This window comes from Bos mutus, chromosome 8, assembly GCF_027580195.1.
Source record: "Bos mutus isolate GX-2022 chromosome 8, NWIPB_WYAK_1.1, whole genome shotgun sequence".
NCBI lineage: Eukaryota > Metazoa > Chordata > Mammalia > Artiodactyla > Bovidae > Bos > Bos mutus.
Window position 1 is genome coordinate 102,796,575 of NC_091624.1, and position 21,551 is coordinate 102,818,125.

General features: G+C 48.1%; 1 protein-coding gene across 1 annotated transcript in view; it reads right to left on the bottom strand.

Annotated features, from left to right (window-relative positions):
* Nucleotides 1-12,483, bottom strand: part of RP1L1 (RP1 like 1) — a 39,091-nt gene extending 26,608 nt beyond the window's left edge. The window contains exon 1 of the mRNA XM_070374949.1: nt 12,277-12,483. The gene's annotated coding sequence lies outside the window, so the exon portion shown is untranslated. The remainder of the gene's footprint in view (nt 1-12,276) is intronic.
* Nucleotides 12,484-21,551: the final 9,068 nt, after the last annotated feature.

Sequence of the window (21,551 nt, forward strand, 5' to 3'; positions counted from 1 at the left end):
AATTCCTGGGTTGGGAAGATCCCCTGGAGTAGGAGATGGCAAACCACTCCAGTAGTCTCACTGAAAAATATCATGGACAGAGGAGCCTGGCAGGCTATAATCTGGGGGTCACAAAGAGTCGACACAACTGAGTGACTACGCAGGGAATAAACAAGGGGGAGCATGTCTAACACTCTGTGTCCAACAAGGGACAGAGATGTGCCTAGGAGACAGTGTCAGTGGGAAGCTATGCCTCAAGGGGCACCAGGGAGAAGATAGCACTGCTGAACAATGAGAGCTGAAGCTATGGAGCAGCCACCACATGGCTCTGAGTAAAAGAACACAGACATTGCCTAAGCTATTGCCTGGCAAGGAAGGGGAATGAAATATTCCAACCTCTCTCTCCTCTTTGCCTCTCATCTCCTGCTGGCGCTTCCCATTGGTCAAACCCAACCGGAAGCCAGAGGGCGAGGGAGCCCATGAGGTGAACCATGTAGGTCAACTCCTAGGTCAAAGGACTAAGAATAAATCAGGAAGGGCAGATGGAGATTTAACAAGCCAAACGCCCCAAATGAGATCAGCTTCCAGCCAGAGGAAGCCTTGGGCAGGGTCATCTAAGACTCTGAGTGCATTTCGGCTCCATAAACATGCTCCATAACCCTACTACCTGCCAGACACTGGGGAGTCAGAAGCCTGCCCAGAGGAGTCCACAGACTTGGCAGAGAAGCCAAATGACATCTTTTTTTTTTTTTTTTTAATCCTTCTTGAATCTGTTATCAACCTAGAACAACAGGTGGGAGGGACTCCAAACCTTGTCATCCCCACCCACCCTAGAAACCCAAAGCTTCATATGCTTTCTATCCTCTCTCGAGCGTCCTAAAAGAATGTGACTAGTAGAACTGACGTCATCCTATGAGACCAATCCATGCCTTCACTGGGCAGTGACTTACTGAAGACCTGCTACATTCTGGGCTTTGTCAAGAAGGACCAGGCGACTTCTCAGGACAGAGGAGTTCTTTAAGGTTCTACTCTCCAGGGAACTGGGAAACTCTTTGATTGAAAACAACACAAAGAGCCTCCCATCTCCTCTGGTCTCTTCCCTTCCCCTCCTGGCACAAAGTATTGGTCAGGGAAGCGGCTAATGGGGGTGATGGGGCATGTGTGGAGAAGGCAGAGGATGAGGGAGCTCCTTGTACTGTTCTCAAAACTTTTCTGTAGCTTTGGAAGTTCTTCAAATTAAGTGTTGGTCACTTAAAGAGCACAAGTAGTATGGACTTGGGATCAGGTGGAGACCACTGGGTGGAGGCAGCAGACATGAGAAGATGCCCCCCTCCCCAGTCAGGCCATTGCACTGACCCGTGGACAGAACTGTTCCCATGGAAGCACAGGCTGGGGGAGGGGCTTGGGCTCCTGTTCAGCTTTGCCGCTAACTCCATCCTTTATTCAGCAGCTTTCCGTGGATGACCTGCCTGCTACCAGGTATGGTGTTAAGTGCTGTGTGGGTGTGGATAAATTGCTTTCCCTCTCTAGGCCTTGCTTTCCTCATCTCTAAAATGAGTTATTTGGACTCAGTAATGTTTGTGGGTCTTTCTAATGCTCACCCTTTCTGAACCCATAAGAAAGGCTCCAGGCCATCTCATGTCTGGTCCTTGAAGACGGATGCTGGGGACTTTCGCAGTAAGGTTAAGACTAGCTTTGTCCAGCATAAAGAAGGCAAAAAGGAGAGAAGCAGGAAGGTCAGCCACAACCCCTCCAAGGTCCAGGGCTTCCCTTTGGTAGCTGTAAAACCGTGAACTTGGGCTAATGAATGAACCTGTCTGCACCTGGTCACCTCTCCTGTATGAAGTGGTGATGTCAGCACCTGCCCTCAGGGCTCTGTTGGGGATTCCCTGAGCCCTCCCTGCCCACGCAGTGCCTTCCCTCTTCCCCTTCCCTCCTCGAATAGCATCTCAGCACCCCCACCCCCACCCCGCCAGCCCCGAGGAGCCTGCTTCGTACTGACCTCCTTGGATGAAAGGCACTGGGGCAACAGGAAGGACTGTTGTTTTAACTGCTCTGCGTTTCCTCCCATTGTCTCCAGCATTATAAACAAGCCTATTCCCCAAAGCCACATCTGATAATCCAGCTGCAGGAGGTCAGTGGTCAAGCAATCAGAAGTGCTTTTAGCTGGGATTAGGTAATTCAGAGCTGGGCTTGATGCCCGCAGCAGGTCGGAACCAACCCATCCTTGATGACACGGGGACTGAGCTGGGCATAGATGCCTCTCAGCAGGGAAGATGTCAGATGCCCAAACAGTGACCAGGGCAAGGGTCAGCCCATGCACACGGCTCCCTGAGACAGCTCCCCAGGCAGCCCAGCCTCAGAACCTGAGGTCATGACAAAAACCCTGCTCAAGGGAGGCCCTTTGCAATATACAAAGCACTTTCACCCACTCTCAGCTGTTCCTTGCAACTACTTCGTAAGGGAGATAGGCAGAGTGTTTAGAGGGAGAGAACCTGGGGCCCAGAGATTAGACACGTCTACTGAAGGTCCACAGAGCAGGTAAGGAGAGAGCAGAGCCTTCTGGATCAGATTTCTGGGCTCAGATGGTCGGAAGCTTCGGCCCCTCCAGGCTTATCACAGAGTCTGCCCCTGAGTGGAGCTCACAGTCTCCTTCAGTGTTTCTCTAATGACTGAAATCAAGCCAATTAGGGGACACATTAAAGCCACACTTACTGTGTGTGATGTTGTGTGGGGACCAGAAGAGTCCTCCAGGTCTTTGTGGCATTAATTGGAGGAATTATGCTGTTGTTTAGTCGCTAAGTCGTATCCAACTCTTTGCGACCCCATGGACAATAGTCTACCAGGCTCCTCTGCCCATGGGATTTCCCAGGCAAAAATGCTGGAGTCCAGCAAAAAAAAAAAAAAAATGCTGGAGCGCGCTGCCATTTCCTTCTCCAGGGGATCGTCTCGACCCAGGGATTGAACCCACATCTCCCGCATTGGCAGGTGGATTCTTTACCACTGAGCCACCACAGAAGCCTTTAAACAGAGAAATAAGTGTATAAATAAAAAAGTTACATGTATATATACTTGAAAGAACTCCCCATTTAGTCAGGCAACCCACTAGATGTGTACTACGTGCTCTAGTTAATTACAGCTCGGCTGAGCTTTCCTGCAAGGAAGGGGTTAATAGAGCTGTTATTTGTGGTCACTTATTTCCCTAAATTGGTTGAGACAGCAGAGGAAAGGCTGGGGGGGGAATAGGAAGAGAGAGAGGAAAAATGGATTAGTTTCAAGATCAAAAGATGCTCAGAGATCCAAAAGGAAATACAAGCTCCAGGGGTGGGGGGATTTTCAGGACTCTGTATCCTCTTGATAAGGAACTAGTTCTTGGGATGGCCCCACCCTCCTGTCTGAAGCCCCAGGGCCAGGTCCCCTCGGCAGCGAGAGCAAGCGATGCACCCCCTCCCAGAGCCCATGAGCCGCTTAGGTGGTACAAACCCAGACCTGGAAGAAGCCCTAAATCCACAACAAGAAACATCTAAAAAGCACCTGCTTTGTAATGTTTTGTTACTTTCAGGTATGGCTTATGTCAATGCTATACATGAACACGAAACTATCGGCTCAGCTTGCCTGTGCAAAGTAAACACATTCGGACACATTTCCATTCATCCACAGGCATTTGTGATGCTCTACCGAGTTCTAACCAGTACTAAAGCAATGTGGTTAACCTTGAAGGTAAATGTATAAATGGAAGGATGAAGTAGGAACTTTCCATGGATGCTTGGGACTTCCACAAGAATCTGAGACTGATTCACATAGGAAAAGGGTTGAAGAAAGAATTGCAGTAATACATTGCCTTGATTTTTTGTTTTCTCACAAAATTAGATCAAACTTTCTGCTCAAATTTTTCGAGGGTTGGACTACTGGGACCAGAGCTGAGGACAAATAAGAAGGTTCACCAGATCGAGGAATGCAGATAAAACCTGTTAACTGTTCCACAGATTGATGGAGGAAATACACATGGGCACTTGGGGCCAGTCATTCTCAGCTCCTCTGCTCTCTGATAGAACAGGCACGTGTCGTTTCTGCTGAGGCCCTTGGATTATCTCCAGTTCTGGTCCCTGTTACTCCATTATCACCAGGAAAGTTGATGCAGCAGAGAGAGAAGGAGAGAGTGAAGGGGAGAGAGAGAGAGATTGACAGGACTTGGAGATAGTTTATAATCCAGGATTCGGCTAAAGCAGTTCTATCCTAGGTGTGTCCCATCTCTTTCCTTTGGCTTCTTGTTGATGTTTTCAATTTATTTAATAAACTGTGCTATTTGAGCATCTTACTGCAAAATGTAAGCCTTTCTATTTCATGACTCCCGGGAAAGCTTGGCTAAACACTACTTACGCTACCAAACCATCAAAATATCCCCAGACAACAAATGCAAAAGATGAAGGGCATTTAACTTGGCAAAGATGAAACGAAAAGCATTTTGAGTAAAAGGATGGCATGGGCAAAGGCCGTGGGGCATTTCCCTCCTTTTAGGGCAGGGGTCCCCAACCTCTGGAATCTCACACCTGGTAACTTGAGGGACACATTCTCAGCTTCTCAGAAAGGAGGAGAAAGTATTTATAGTAATGTCTTGAGGGAGGCGGGAGAAGCCCTGTCTTTCCATCTGTTTCTCCGGCCAGGTAACAGAGTCTGGAAAAAGCTGGAATGTGGTCTTTCCTGCCTGGGAGAGAAAAGCCAATCCTTGCACCAAGAAAGAGAAGACCCAGGTTCAGCCAACGACCTAGACCTAACATGGGTGGTGGAAAGATAGTCCTTGCTCGCCCTGGGGCTTGCCGGCTACCTTTCACCTGGGTAGGTGATGGTACGTGGCAAAGCCTCCTGTTCCAGGAGCATGTTGATAGATCCATGGAAATTCAGTGGATGGAAGCAAGTGGAAGTTTACAAGAGACTGATTTACAAGACCAGAGCAATAAAACTGGGTACTGTGTGTGTCATTCTGGCAGACATGGCAGGGGCGTGTGGAAGGAGAGTGGGAGGGAGCCCGGGAGGGTAGCAGCATGTTCCAGCATCTGTCAGCAAGGGCGAGTGTTGCCAGGAACTGGTTTGGGATTTGGGGAGGCCCTGTTGGGTTCCAAGAGCACCCAGCCTCGTTCTGCCTTCTGGGAAAACTTGGCTGCTCCTGCCTCTCTTCTCCCGGAGGACCAAAGCTGCATTCAAGGGCTGGCAACTGGCACCATAGAGAGAATGCTCAGGTCTGGGGGTCAGCGACCCCGATGCTGTCTCCCTGGGGTGGTGAGGGCTCAGGGACTTCACACCACATCTCTGGACTTCTTATTTCTTCTCCAAAAAGTGATGAGGCTGGACAACATGGTCCCTAAAAATCTTGGCCATCTCCAGTCTGTGTTTCTGCAGGAAAGCAGCGGCTCTCCTGAACTGTAGGGGAATGTTCAGGGATGGCCATCCATCCCTGCCACATCCTGTCCTTAGAAGGCGTCCATGAAGCTACATGGGCCCAATTCACCCCTGTTCTCCACTACACAGAGAGCTATGGTGACTGAGAACCGACCAGCTCAAGGCGAGGTTACCATATCCTCCAAGAGAGACACAGTACCTGCCCGTTCCCTGTTTAGCTTTTAGCTGGCCCATTCACTATCTGGACCTTAGTTTTTTCATCAGTAAAATAAAAACAAAATCTCTGCCTATTTCACAGGCTTGCCCTGAGGATGTTATGAAGCTGGTGATGGTGGGAGCTCTGTTGATGCAGAGCAGTTCTCACACTTGGCTGTGTGTTAGAATTCATCCAGAGCCTCCTCAGAGACCCCTACCAAACTGGCACTTTCCCAATGTACAATCCTAATGTACAGCCAGGGAAATACTTCTCTTCAACTCTGTGTAAATGTAGGGGCTATTAACACCCATAAAGATGAAATTTCAGTCAAGCAATTATTTAGTTTATATAAAACTAAGCTGGAGAAGGCTCTTGAGAGTCCCTTGGACAGCAAAGAGATCAAACCAGTCAATCCTAAAGGAAATCAATCCTGAATATTCATTGGAAGGAGAGATATGACGCTGAAGCTCCAGTACTTTGGCCGCCTCATGTGAAGAGCCACCTCCTTGGGAAAAGACCACGATGGGCTGGGAAAGACTGAGGGCAGAGGAGAAGGGGGCTACCAATGATGAAATGGTTGGATGGCATCAACAATTCAATGGACATGAGTTTGAGCAAACTCCGGGAGACAGCAAAGGACAGGGAAGCCTGGCGTGCTGCAGTTCATGGGGTCGCAAAGAGTTGGACACAACTGGGCGACTGAACAACAACAGCAACAACCAGTGTGACTCCATTTCTCTCCTAATGATTATGTTAACATTGTTTCACATAACACTGAGTGACTACAATGCTTCAGATTCTCCTGGAAATGAGGAAATAAACAAATAGAAAAAACAAAATCTTAATCTCTGTAAAGATCTCAAACCAGTGGTTCCCAATCATCAGTCTTCAAGACTAAGTGTGTATCTAAACCACCAGAGGTTCTGGTTGAAGTTACAGGTTTTCTAAACTCCACTCCACAGAATGAATGCAAACCTCTGAGTGGGAAAGGGGTATGAGCCATTGGACTAGGTGGTTCTGAAGTACAGCCAGGCTGGAGAACCTCTGCCAACACCTTCTGGGATGGGTACATCCTGCCGGGAAAGAGGGCTTCCTGGAAGGGAAGAAGTTGTGTGGCTGTGAGCCTTCGGGTTCTGCTAACTGGGCCTTCGTGTTTCCAACTGTGCAATGAGATCCTGTGAAAGATGGGTTCTGGTGGTGCTCGGGGTCTTAGCCAGCAGGTGGTTTACTGTCGTGCAGTTCCCATATTGCAGGCTTCCCAGGCGGCGCCGGTGGTAAAGAACCCGCCTGCCAGTGCAGGAGATGTAAGAGACATGGGTTCCATCCCTGGGTTGGGAAGATCCCATGGAGGAGGGCATGGCAACCCACTCCAGTATTCTTGCCTGGGAAGTCCTATGGACAGGGGAGCCTAGCGGGCTACAGCCCATGGGGTCACAAAGAGTAGGACACGACTGAAGCAACTTAGCACACGCAAGCACACAGACACGTCTTAAAGCCCTGTCGCAACTGGCCTGAGTGGAGGCTGCTAGTGGACTCAGATTCCATGCTGTTGCTGGCTTTGGCTGGCTCCCCGCTCTCCCCCACGCACACCCACACTGGCTCAGCCCCTCATCTCACCCAGAAAGCCCGGTCACCTCAGCGCCCTGTGGACTCTCCTGCCCCATCTTCATTCCTCTGCTCAACAGACACAGACTGAGCCCCAGACTCGGCACTGGGCCACCGCAGAAAACACGACAGAAACCTCCCCTGCACCTGGAGCTTGGGGTCTAGTCTGGCAGAGAGATGAGGGCCGGGCTGCGACGGGAACAGCAAAAGGCGCCATGTGAACAGTATAGACGGACCCTGAATTGTTGCTGAGAGTCTGCTGTGATATTGATCTCACAACCTCAGCATCCCTTTTTAACCTCAGGACCCACGTTATCACCTTCTTGATGACGGAGGAAATGGAGGCTGGGAGACTGAAATTACCTGGAGGCAGGCGACAACTGAGGAATGAAGTTGGGGTTGGAACCGGAAAGTGAGGAGAGCAATGCTGGTTTTCTGAATAAGTGCCCTCTGTGCTCTGTTTAGACCGTGTCTTTTATTCAAGCCATTGAAGGATTTTACTTTATGTATCTTACCAGGGCCCTGGGGGGGATGGACCCAGAGAAGAGGTGATCCAAGCCCTAGAAACTTCCCAGAAATTCCGTGTTCCCAGTGCCTGGTCAGAAGGGAGGGAAAGATGTGAAGTCCAGGTGGGGCGCATCCCCTTGTTCCTCTGGACTCCCCATCCCCAGGAAGGGGTGTAGATAGAGGAAGGTCAGAGATAGCCCCTCAAATGTCCAGGGCCCAAGGCAGAGCCTCTGTTGCTGGTGCCTAAGGGTGGAAGGCAGAACCCTGGGCTCAGATGGTGAGGTGGGAGTTCTAAAGCAGTTCAGCTACTCCCTAGCTCTGAGGCCATGCAAGAGACTTCACTGCAGGGTGCCTTGCATACAAAGCCAGGAGACACTGCTTGCCTCTGAGACTGCTACATGAAGACAAAAGATGGGTAGGAAAAGCCTATGGTGCACCTCTGCTCTTAGGCACTTTGCATCCTTTTTTTTTTTTTTTCAAATAACAGCTCTCAGCTGTCGCCCACCTTAGAGCTTGCTTCCGTGGAAGGCAGCCTGGTCCAAGGCCACACCCTTGCGAAAGAGCACAACCAATGACAGGCCCACTCCCCGGCTCTAAAGGCCTGTCCTCCTGCCCCCAGGGGGGCTGCACTGAAGAGCTGTCCTGCCTTCAGACTCCCTGTGAAACGGCTGCATTGCCATCGAGACTCCATGGCAACCTAGCTCCTCCTGCCCATCCTGCTTCTTTCTCTCCCCTTCACGGGGATGGTCTCATGTGCCACAACTGCTGAAGCCCGAGCACCTTGAGCCCGTGCTCTGCAACAGGAGAAGCCACTGGCAGTGAGAAGCCCACACACCACAACTACAGAGTAGCCCCAACTCGGCCTGAAACTAAAGAACAGCCCACTCAACAGTGAAGATCCAGTACAGCTACATAAATAAATAAAATTAAGCTTAAAAAAAAAAAAAAAGAATTCCAAAGTCTTGGTCAAGCCGTTGAAAGAAGCAACCTTGAAACCACCCGCCTCTGGACTTCTGGTTAGATGATATGGAGTTAGACAGCAAACTCCGTATCTGAAAGCTACTTTTAGCTGAAGTTCTATTTCTTGCAGGCAGAAGCGTCCTAACTTGCAACAGTGGCCCAACATGCAGTTTTGACCAAAGGGACCCAAGGACCCAGGGTGGCATCAGCCAGGATATCAAACACGAACTTGCATTAATCTACACCTAGAGCAGTGAACTGCCGCGCGAACAGCACTGGCACACACCGTGAACGTGGAGGCCATCCTCTCATACGACAGATGAGGAAATTAAAAGAACAAGAATCCATAGTTCTTTATATTTCACAAATTGCTTTTATATAGATCATCACACTTAATCTTTACAAAAATTACTATTATTATCCCCATGTTATAGGTGAGTAAGCTAAAGCTGATGGCGGGTATTAAACCATTAACAAATACGTTGTGTTCTATAGTTTATAAAGTGCTTTGCACATCATCATTTGTCTAATTATTACCTTTAAATCCCATCTCTAAGGTGGAATTTTATAGATGAAGAGGCTGGCTCGGAGGGTCGGCTCACTTGGCCGAGCTCCACTAAGCTCCAGGCTGTTCTTCCTACCTCAGTGGTTCTCACGGTGCAGGCCCAGGACAGACAGCCTCAGCATCACCAGAGAACATCTTAGAAATGCAAATTATTGGGTTCCACCCAGACTGACTGAATCAGAATCTCCAGGGTGGAGCCCAGCCATCTCCTCTGCTAAGACCTCCAGGTGACTCTGATGCACACTCACAGGTGAGAAACGTTTGCTCCGCAGCTGCAAGTGTCTCTTGGCTGACTGGTCCAAAGTTCCCCTGCTCAGTGAGACGGGGGTCTCAGTTAAGGCCAAGTGCTCTTTCTAGCACAGAAAGTGAAAGTGAGAGTCATTCAGTTGTGTCCGACTCTTTGCGATCCCATGGATTATACAGTCCATGGAATTCTCCAGGCCAGAATACTGAAGTGGGTAGCCTTTCCCTTCTCCAGGGGATCTTCCCAACCCAGGGATTAAACCCAGGTCTCCTATATTTCAGGCAGATTTTTTACCAGCTGAGCTACCAGGAAAGCCCAGCACAAAAAACTGAGGTTAAACTCAAAAAGGAATTTGGATCCCGATCCAGAAGATAAAAGCTAAGTTCACAGCTACTGACCTGAGACTGTAAAATTATGAAGCATACATTCTACTGTTGAAAGAGGATTGTCTTTCAACCTTGAAGAAAATGGTCTCAGATCAAAAAGCAGAGGCAATGCCATCGTATACATCATACGATGTATGAGAATCCAGCTAGTGGGATGGCCAACAATATAACAGTATATCCACCCAGAAGAATTGAACACTCTTTGGAAACGGATCCATAATTTGGTGTGGGGAAGAGATAATAAATGCAGATCACCAGCCATTTACAAATGTGATGTCATCTAAGCCTAAATAATCCTTCCTGGTAGGTATAATCCTGCCACGTTATGCTTAAAGTACCTGGGGCTCAGAAAGCTTAAATAACTTACCCAAGACTCACTCAGTTAATGAATGGTGAAATCACTATTCAAATAAAGGTCTGGTTTTCTCCAGATTCTGAATTTTTTTTTTTTTTTGCTGTTTCACTTTATTATTGATCATACTGCATTTGGGAGAAAACCTTCCAAAGCAGCCTAGCGCCAACGTCTCATCTGCAACCTTGAGGTTGGCTTGGTACCCAGTGAGGACCGTCTTAAGCCCTCTTTGCTTCCACGCCCTCCACTCTGTAACCCTTGCAGTGATTCATTCAATGATTTCTTAAAGTATTTTCAGACACTGAAACTGAGGGAAGGTCTTGCTCTTTGGGGCTTCTTCATTAAAAGGAACAATGTCCACCCAGCATGACCCCGGTGCCTCTGGCCGCAACCAGACAAATGCACCCAAAATCCGAGCCGGAGTGAACATTCTTTGTGTTCCTGTGTGGTTGGTTTGTATCAGCCCGGCACCTCCTGCAAGCCACAGGGTGGTTGCTCAAGAAATATTGTTGACAGATTGATTTACTGACTAATTTATACGACATACTTATCCAATGACATCGGTGTCTTGGAGGGAGTTCAGAGGAAAATAACCAAGTTGATTAAAGGATTGGAAAATGTGCTTTACAGGGAAAGGTTATAGGGACAAGGGTTATTTAACTTGAAGCTGAGAAGCTGATGAACACTGCATGTACAGGCCATCTTGCTGGAAAGAAATGATGGCTGGTTACATCTAACCAAGCCTCTTCCCACCTGGGAGCCAGGCCCCAGAGAGCACGGGCACCACACAAGCAGCCAGAGCAGGGCTGGGCATTGTGGCTGCTGGTAGCAACCATATCTCCCCAGTGCCAGGTCTCCCCGCCTGCACATGCACATATGCACAAACACAAGGAAACCCCTGCACATACATACACACACGTGCAGGCTTGCACACCCCGCCCCCCCACCCCACACACACATACGTAGACGTGCATTTGAGAATGGTAACCAGCTCTTCTGTTTCCCCAAGGTTAGCCAAGGCTCTTCCCAGGTCACCACAACTGATAAGAATCTGTGATGACGCATCTTAGAGGGGGCACAGGGAACAACTTAGGTTATACTTCTCTGGAGGCTGCCCCACGAGGGGATGTTCGCACTATCTACGTGGTTCTTTTGGCTGAAGGAAGGACCAAATGCCCGCCCAGGGCCTCCTCCACAGTCACACCACCAGGAGGCAATGGCTTCTGCCCTTTCCCGTGACTGCGGAGCAGATTCCTCCTCCATGGAAGGAGCCATGAGCGGGGGCATGAAGAGGATGCAGGCCAGGGTGCAGGCACACTTAGGGTCAGTCGTGCTGGGCTTGGTCCTCACTGCTTGAACGCCTTCTGCCAATCACCCTGGTCCCCTGGCCTGGGTCTCTCTGTAGGCAAACCTGGGACAGGAGGATGGCACTTGCCCCACCCAGGGATGAACATGAACGTGAGAAGAACAAGGAGGAAAGAGCTCACAGGCAGATATGGGCTGGGCTTGGTGGCCTTTCCGTAACTTAATCCTTCGGTGCCACCCTTTCCTCTTCTGTAGAAACAGGCTCAGCGATGCTAGCCTTAAAGTCAGAAAATGTAGAGGCAATGCCTAGGGGCCCCAACCCTAGGGACCCCAACCCACTCTTTGCCATTCTTCTGTCGCCCTGGCTCTGGGTCCTCCGAAAAGCAAACGTGCTCAACCCCCAACACGGGGGTTCTGCTCCCCTGCAGGTATAGAAGAGGGGCAGTCTCCCTCCTCCAGGAGCCCGAGGAGGGTCCTCAGGAGAGATTTCTCCCTCTCTGGCTCTAGCGACTGTCTTGTTCCCTCTCCAGGTCCAGGCTCTGATAGTAACAACTTGTACGTCAACAAGCAGGAACCTGCATCTCAGCAATGCCATGTTGCAACATGACCTCCTAGCACACAGCCCGGCCAGCGGGGGAAGAGACCCGGCCTTCTGTCATGCGAGCATCTCACTCAGGACATCTGTCCCGCAGTCTTGGGCCCAAGCACCTCCCTGTTGGCTGTTGCCCAGACCCCAGATACTCTGCCCGTGGGCTGACCAACCCCATGACAGGGACTCACCATCCTCTGAGAGAGCACAAGGGCAGGCCAGCTCCCCTGAGTCCTCTGAGCCCCCTGGGGCGGGGGTGACATCCAGCGGAGGGAAGTCACGCCTCTCTACCTGCCGTGGTTCAGCCTCCTGGAGCCGCAGGGCTGGCGTACTCACAGCCGCTCTCCTTGTCTCCAGAGCCCAGAGTCCCAGCCCCAGAGAGCAGGTACCTGGTCTCCTCTGCCCATTTGCACTGAGGCCAGACACCCAGCATCTCTCCCCAGAACAGAGCTGGATTACGACAAACCCAGGAGGATTAGGGGGACGCCATCTGCAGAGAGAGTAATTAGCTTAGCAGGCTACACAGACTGTTCCTGGCCCTCTGCCCAAGGGTACACTCTTCAAGACAGTTAAACACAGGCTTGTAGGGGAGCCCGCCAAGCACCAGGGCTAAAAGGGGCTCTCCTCGGCCCCGATTCCAGTTGCCTGCATGGCCCACAAGCGGCCTGTGCTGGCAAAGGGCACAGGACACCCACCCCATGGAAACGCCAGTCCTGAGTGGGGGACACTGGGGGACGAGGTAGCTGGCTGGTTGCCGTACACGAGATAGGAATTAGGTACATTGAGTCCCCTACGTATGAACCTTCAAGTTGAGAGCTTTCAAAGCGCGTCAGCGTCAGGCATGAGTGAAAGCACAGCTTGCCCTCCGTCTCATATGGCTGATGACCCTTCAGCTCTACCATCTCCCACCTCCTCTCCTTCCTCCAGTCAGTAACTCTTCTTGGCCATTCTCTCGATGCCAGCCCCTGTATGCCTGCTGTAAGTATTACCGAACTTTTCAAGGTACTATACTGTAAGATTACAAATGTTTATTTTCTGTGTTTGTTTTTTAATGTATCATTTGTGTGAAAAGTGTCATAAAGCTGTGACAGTACAGTACTACACAGCCGACTGTGTTAATGGACTCCTAGGCTACTGTGGCTGGGTTTTGTTTGTTCTTGTTTAGTCACTAAGTTGTGTCCCACTCTTTTGCAACCCCTCGGGCTGCAGCCCACCAGGCTCCTCTGTCCGTGGGATTTTCCAAGCAAGAATACAGGCACGGGTTGGGATTTTCCAGTTGGTTCAGTGGTAAATGTTGTTGGATCTACAAACAAATTGGATTTACAAACATACTCTTACAACAGAACTCGTTCAGATGTGGGGACTTAATGTACACGGAGCCCTGAAAGAACCAGCTAACATGTTGACCCATCCATCAGCTGTTTTCTCTACCAACACTGAGTAACCAGTTTCCTGGGAGGACTATTCTTACTATTTTAGAGTAAATTGGTCATTTGGGTTTTATGTTGGCAGCAGTTTGGGGGAAACCTAGCATTCTCAAATACACTCTGAGGGCAGAAATTGATTCTTTCTTAAAATACTGTGTTTAGGTTGTCCGGGTTTGCCTGCAGGCAGGGATAACCATGTGATCTGAAGCATAACGTTTTCCTCACTGGAAATCAATCAGGTTGATAAGTCATCTGTAGAAACTTCCAAGCCTGAGCATGCTGGGCCCCAAGCACGGTGCTCTCTGAGGTCAGCTCTGCTGCATTGTCCACTCTTTTGTGGCATGAGCCCTCCACTTCCTCGCTGTCACTGTAGCCCCGCCCTCCTGATATCCTCGAGGGGACCCCCATGTTACCCCTGACCCCGTGCCTTCCGAGGGACCGACTGGTCTTCGACAAAACTGCAGCCTCCAGACCCCATTTCTCACTTTAGTGCAAAGTGCCTTGTCCCTTTGGGGAGTTCACCACCTAGCCTGTCCAGACTTGTGCACTCTCTCAGTCTCCTTAGGCACATTTTAAAAAAAAATAATAATAAATAAATAAAATTATGTATCTATTTATTTGGCTGTGCCAGGTCTTAGTTGCGGTATGAGGAAAAAAAAATTTTTTTTTCACTGTGGCATGTGGGATCTAATCCCCTAACCAGGGATCAAACCCTGGCCCCCTGCCCTGGGGGCATGAAGTCTCAGCCCTGGACCACTAGGGGAGTCCCGCCTTGGGCACCTGTGATGGAGATCCTCGCTCCCGCTCCAGTCCTGCCACAGTCCCGTGAGACTGGGGTGTGTGTGGCACCCAGCCCACAACCCGGCCTCACGTTCCCTTGACTCAATCCCCTGTGTCTGCACCCCACATCACCAGCTCACTGCCCAGGACTCGGCCCTCATTTCAGGCTCGACTCTGGAAGCCTCGACCTGTGGGGGGAGTCTCGGCCCGGCCGTCTTGCTCTGGCTCTTCCTCTCCCGCCACTTCCGTTCTTCACTCTTAGCCAACTATAGCCACCCTCCCCGATCCCGTCACCCGCTCCTAGCTTGAGAACACTCTGTACCAGTCTAGCACCCTCGGGCATGGCTTCAGCCACTCTCTTGATCCACTCTTGCCCAAGACAGGAAGCATCTGCGGTAAGGCCTGACTCCATTCCTCCAACAAATATGCATGGAGTGTCCACCACACGACAGACCCTGTTCTAGGCACTGGGTCCTAACAGAGCAAAGACCCTGCCGTCATGGAGGTTACGTTCTTGTGGGAGAAAGCAGAGTAAATCCATATGTGTTAGGTGGTTGTAAGTGCTGGGAAGGAAAATAAAGCAGGACCAGAGGCTAGAAGGGCTTCCCTGGTGGTTCAGCTGGTAAAAAATTTGCCTGCAATTCAGGAGACCCTGGTTCAATTCCTGAGTTGGGAAGATCCCCTGGGGAAGGGATAGGCTACCCACTCCAGTATTCATGGGCTTCCCTGGTGGTTTGGGTGGTAAAGAATCAGCCCGCAATGTGGGAGACCTGGGTTCGATTCCTTGGTTGGAAAGATGCCCTGGAAGAGGGCATGGCAACCCTCTCCAGTATTCTTGTCTGGAGAATCCCCATGGACAGAAGAGCCTGGAGGGCTATAGTCCATGGTGTCACAAAGAGTCAGACACAGCTGAGTAATTAAGCACAGCACAGTACACAGGCTAGAGAGAGCAGAGGGGGTGGGCCTTTTAAAGGCGGGGTCAAAGGGTGCATCTCTGGGGCTGTGATCTGTGGTTAAGGCCAGAGTGAAGTGAGCTGGCCAAACAGGCACCTGGGAGATGAGCTGCCCCCCACCCCCCAGGACAGGGGCAAGAAAAACACAAAAGCCCTGAGAAGACATGATCAAGGCCTAGAGAGTCCAGCAGTGCAAATAAAGTAAAGGAGAGTGAGCGCAGACAGGATGGGAGAGGGAGGCAGGAGCCGCATTAGAGCAGACTTTGGAGGCTGTGTCTGCATCTCACACTTTTAGCAGGCTGGTGGCTCTTCTGTGCTCCATTCAGTCTTTGAGTAAATGAATGAACCAAACTTGGAGTCATACAGAGGTTTATTAACAGGCTGAGGTGTCTTAAAAATGACCTTTGTCATCTGTGTATCTGCCCATCCCTTCGGGGTCCTCCCCCAGGAAACCAAGGGTTCCCATCTGTCGAAGGGCTGCATACTCCCAAGGCTTACATCTGCCTTCGGAGAAGTGTCCACAGTAGGGTAGACTCCTGTCTCATTAGCATGATTTGCCCTCCATGGGGCTCCTTTTCTGTTAATGAGCAGACTTCCCACCCTCCCCAGCCCTGGGAAAATCTCCCAAGACTGTCCCTTTCTCAGGGCCCTGCCAGGAAGTTGGACGTGCAGCTCACTTTGGTGACCAGGGGACATATCCGGCAACCAAAACACCCCCACTTCCTGGTTCTGGCAAATCACTTTACTTCTGTGAACAAGAACATTTCTCGGCCTGGTCTATCTTATGACCTGGCTTGACCCAACTAGAGCTCAGAAATCAGTCTCCATACACCGAGAGACTGCATATAGCTACCTGTAACTCTAAAGCCCAAGTAACAGTGGCTTAACAAAATGTGGGTGGTTTTTCCTCTCACATCACAAAAACTCCTGAGGTCAGTGGTCAGTGGCTGGTGCAGCAGACCTCAGCTGTATCACCAGGGGCCCCAGGATGGGATTCCCATGCATGTGCTTACAACATGACCGCAGGTGTTGTGAGACCCAGTTGCTGCTGTTGTTGAGTCACTAAATTGTGTCCAACTCTTGCGACCCCAGGGACTATAGCCTGCAAGGGTCCTCTGCCCATGGGTTTAACCCAGGCAAGAATATACTGGAGTGGATTGCCATTTCCTTCTCCAAGGGGTCTTCCAGACCCAGGGATCAAACCCACATCTCCTGCACTGGCGAGTGATAAAGAATCCACCTGTCAAGCAGGAGATGTGGGTTCTATCTCAGGATCATAAAGATTCTGTAGAGGAAGAAATGTTGACCCACTCCAGTATTCTTGCCTGGGAAATCTCATGGACAGAGGAGCCTAGTGAGCTACAGTCCAAAGGGTCACAAAGTCAGAACTGAGTGACTTAAAAACAAACAGCAACAACATATATGTGAACAGAAAGCTCTGTATGCCATGTAAGTCCCTTTACAGCAGTGTTATCAGTCAGGAGTCTTCAGAGGAACACAACCAAGAAGATAGATAGATAATAGAGGGATAGGTAGGAGATAGACAGACAGATGGTAGGTATTTAATAGATTGATATATGATTGATGGATAATTTGATTAAATGATAGCTAAATAGATAAACGGGTTTCCCTGGTGGCTCAGCTGGTAAAGAATCCACATTCAATGCAGGACCCAATGAGCCATGCCATGTAGGGCCACCCATGGACGGGTCATGGTGGAGAGTTCTGACAAAATGTGGTTGCTTGGAGAAAGGAATGGCAAGCCACTTCAGTATCCTTGCCTTAAGAACCCCATGAACAGTATGAAAAGGTAAAAACATATGACACTGAAAGATGAATGCCCCAGGTAGGCAGGTACCCAATATGCTACTAGAGAAGAGTGCAGAAATAACTCCAGAAAGAATGAAGAGACGGAGCCAAAGCGAAACAATACCCAGTTGTGGCTGTGACTGGTGATGCGAGTAAAGTCGGATGCTGTAAAGAACAATATTGCATAGGAACCTGGAGTGTCAGCTCCATGAATCAAGGTAAATTGGAAGTGGTCAAACAAGAGATGGCAAGAGTGAACATCGACATTTTGGGAATCAATGAACCAAAATGGATGAAAATGAGTGAATTTAACTCAGATGACCATTGTATCTACTACTGTGGGCAAGAATCCTGTAGAAGAAAAGGAGTAGCCATCATAGTCAACAAGAGAGTCCAAAATGCAGTACTTGGGTACAATCTCAAAAACGACAGAATGATCTCTGTCTGTTTCCAAGGCAAACCGTTCAATATCACAGTAATCCAAGTCTATGTCCCAACAACTAATGCCGAAGAAGCTGAAACTGAACAGTTCTGTGATGACCTACAAGACCTTCTAGAACTAACACCAAAAAAAAGAGATGTCCTTTTCATCATAGGGGACTAAAATGCAAAAATAGGAACTCAAGAGATACCTGGGGTAACAGGCAAGTTTGGGCTTGGAGTACAAAATGAAGCAGAGCAAGGGCTAACAGAGTTTTGCCAAGAGAATACACTAGTCATAGCAAACACCATCTTGCAACAACACAAGAGACAACACTACACATGGACCTCATGAGATGGTCAATACCGAAACCAAATTGATTATGTTCTCTGCAGCAGAAGATGGAGAAGCTCTATACAGTCACCAAAAACAAGACCAGAAGCTGACTATGGCTCAGATGGTGAACTCCTTATTGCAAAATTCATACATAAATAGAAGAAAGTAGAGAAAACCATTAGACCATTCACATATGACCTAAATCAAATCCCTTACAATTATACAGTGGAAGTGACAAATAGTTTTAAGAGATTAGATCTGATTGAGAGAGTGCCTGAAGAAGTATGGACACAGGTTCATGACATTGTATAGGACGTGGTGATCAAGACCGTCCCCAAGAAAAAGAAATGCAAAAAGGCAGAATGGTTGTCTGAAGAGGCCTTACAAATAGCTGAGAAAATAAGAGAAGCTAAAGACAAAGGAGAAAAGGAAAGATATACCCATCAGAATGCAGAGTTCCAAAGAATAGCAAGAAGAGAAAAGAAAGCCTCCTAAGTGATCAGTGCAAAGGAATAGTGGAAAACAATAGAACGGGAAAGACTAGAGATCTCTTCAAGAAAATTAGAGATACCAAGGAAACATTTCATGCAAAGATGGGCACAATAAAGGACAGAAACTGTATGAACCTAACAGAAGCAGAAGATATTAAGAAGAGGTGGAAAGAACACACATAAGAACTATGCAAAAAAGATCTTCACGACCCAGATAACCACAACGGTGTGATCACTCAACTAGAGCCAGACATCCTGGAGTGTGAAGTCAAGTGGGCCTTAGGAAGCATTACTACAAACAAAGCTAGTGGAGGTGATGGAATTCCAGTTGAGCTATTTCAAATCCTAAAAGATGATGCTTTGAAAGTGCTGCACTCAATATGCCAGCAAATTTGGAAAACTCAGCAATGGCTACAGGACTGGAAAAAGTCAGTTTCATTCCTTTCTCAAAGAAAGGCAATGCCAAAGAATTTTCAAACTACCACACAATCAATTGCACTCATCTCACACACTAGCAAAGTAATGTTCAAAATTCTCCAAGTGAGGGTTCAACAGTACATGACCCAAGAAATTCCAGATGTTCAAGCTGAATTTAGAAAAGGCAGAGGAACCAAAGATCAAATTGCCACCATCCGCTGGATCATAGAAAAAGCAAGAGAGTTCCAGAAAAACATCTACTTCTGCTTTATTGACTACACCAAAGCCTTTGACTGTAGATCACAACAAACTGGAAAATTCTGAAAGAGATGGGAATACCAGACCACCTTATCTGACCCTGAGAAACCTGTATGCAGGTCAAGAAACAAGTTAGAACCGGACATGGAACAATAGACTGGTTCCAAATTGGGAAAGGAGTACGTCAAGGCTGTATATTGTCACCCTGCTTATTTAACTTATATGCAGAGTACATCATGAGAAATGCTAGGCTGGAAGAAGCACAAGCTGGAACCAAGATTGCCGGAAGAAATATCAATAACCTCATATATGCAGATAACACCACCCTTATGGCAGAAAGCAGAGAGGAACTAAAGAGCCTTTTGATGAAAAGTGAAAGAGCAGAGTGAAAAAGCTGGCTTAAAACTCAACCTTCAAAAAATGAAGATGATAGCATCCAGTCCCATCACTTTATGGCTAATAGATGGGGAAACAATGACAGACTTTATTTTCTTGGGCTCCAAAGTCACTGTGGATGGTGACTACAGCCGTGAAATTAAAAGATGCTTGCTCTTTGGAAGAAAAGCTATGACCAACCTAGATATCATATTGAAAAGCAGAAATATTACTTTGCCTACAAAGGTTCATCTAGTCAAACTATGGCTTTTCCAGTAGTCACATATGGATGTGAGAGTTGGACCATAAAGAAAGCTGAGCACCAAAGAATTGATATTTTTGAACTATGGTGTTGGAGAAGACTCTTGAGAGTCCCCTGGACTGTAAGATCATCAAACCAGTCAATCCTAAAGGAAATCAGTCCTAAATATTCACTGGAAGGACTGATGCTGAAGCTGAAACTCCAATACTTTGGCCACCTGATGCGAAGAACTGACTCCTTGGTAAAGACCCTGATGCTGAGAATGACTGAAGGCAGGAAGAGAAGGAGGTGACAGAGGATGAGATGATTGGATAGCATCACCGACTCGATGGACATGAGTTTGAGCAAACTCCAGGAGTTGGTGATGGACAGGGAAGCCTGGCATGCTGCAGTCCACGGGGTCACAAAGGCATGACTGGGTGAGTGAACTAAACTGCACTGAGCATGTACTCTTGTATGTATGTCTTGCATCCTAACTCATGTCTTAGTAGGGGTTCAATTCTGATGACTAAGATGATAAAAATGATGTTGATGAGAATCAACGTTATGGAGTATGGAGGTTCCTCAAAAAATTAAGAAATAGAACTACCGTATGATCCAGCAATCCCACTTCTGGGTCTGTACCCAGAGGACATGAAAACAGGATTTTGAAGAGGTATCTATACCCCTATGTTCACTGCAGCATTTTTCACAACTGCCAAGATATGGAAACAAACTAAGTGTCCATCAATGGTATGTACACACAATGAAATATTATTCAGCCATTGGGAAGAAGAAAATCCTGCCATTTATGACTACACAGACGGAACTTACGGGCATTATGCTAAGTGAGATAAGACAGCCAGAGAAAGACAAACACTGCATGGAAGCTACTTATATGTGGACCCTAAAAAGAAAGTCAAACTCATAGAAACAGAGAATAGGAAGTGTTACCAGGGGCTGGAGAGTGGGGGAGTCAGGGAGAGGTTGGTAAAAGGGTTCAGACTTTAAGCTGTATGATGAGTAAGTTCTGAGAGTCTAACGGTGACGGTAAAATAAAAAATAGAAAAATAAAACCAAGGTTGGTGATGCTGATAAAGGATAAAAAGAAACAATAATGGCCAAATCTGCCCTGAATCATTCAAGGGTAGTCAAAAATCTGTTGGTGGTGATTATGTCTATTGTAGACTGAAGCAAGCAGTTAAGTCAGTTCTGCTTGAGCATTAACTAGAGTCTATGAAGCCTGAATGTTCTGAACTTATCTAGAAGACTCTTGAAGTCTGCAGTAGTATTTAGTATGGCCAACTGTGGTTTTCTTTTTGGGGCTGCACTGTACGTGGATCTCAGTTCCCCTACCAGGGATCCAGCCAGCGCCCTCTGCAGTGGAAGCACAGAGTCTTACCCACTGGACCACCAGGGAAGCCCCATTATGGCCAGTTGTTAAGACCAAGGTGCCAGCACTAGTTTGTGATCTTATGCAAGATACATAATCGCACTAGGACTCAGTCTCCTCATATGTCAAACGGGAATGATAATCATTATACCTATCTCATGGAATTGTGAAGATTAAAAGAGATAATGTATTTAACACTCCTGGACTATAACTTCCATTATTTACTAACTGAAAACACGCTTTAGCATTGTTTGGTAATTCTATGAGATTTTTGTTTTGTTTCTATGACTAAACAGGCCTTTAGGATAAGTAAGCTGAGATATATTCATTCCACAAATGGTACATAAAAAAGATACCTTAAAGGTTAATAAGTTCAAAGCCAGACTATGTGGCTTTTGTATGGATCTCAAGCAGGATTCAAGGATGTCCATTTTAATAAAAGAACCCTGGAAGTGTTAGTCGCTCATTCCTGTCTGATTCATTGTGACCTCATGAACTGTAGTCCGCCAGTTTCTTCTCTCTATGGGATTCTCCAGGCAAGAATACTGGAGTGGGTTGCTATGCC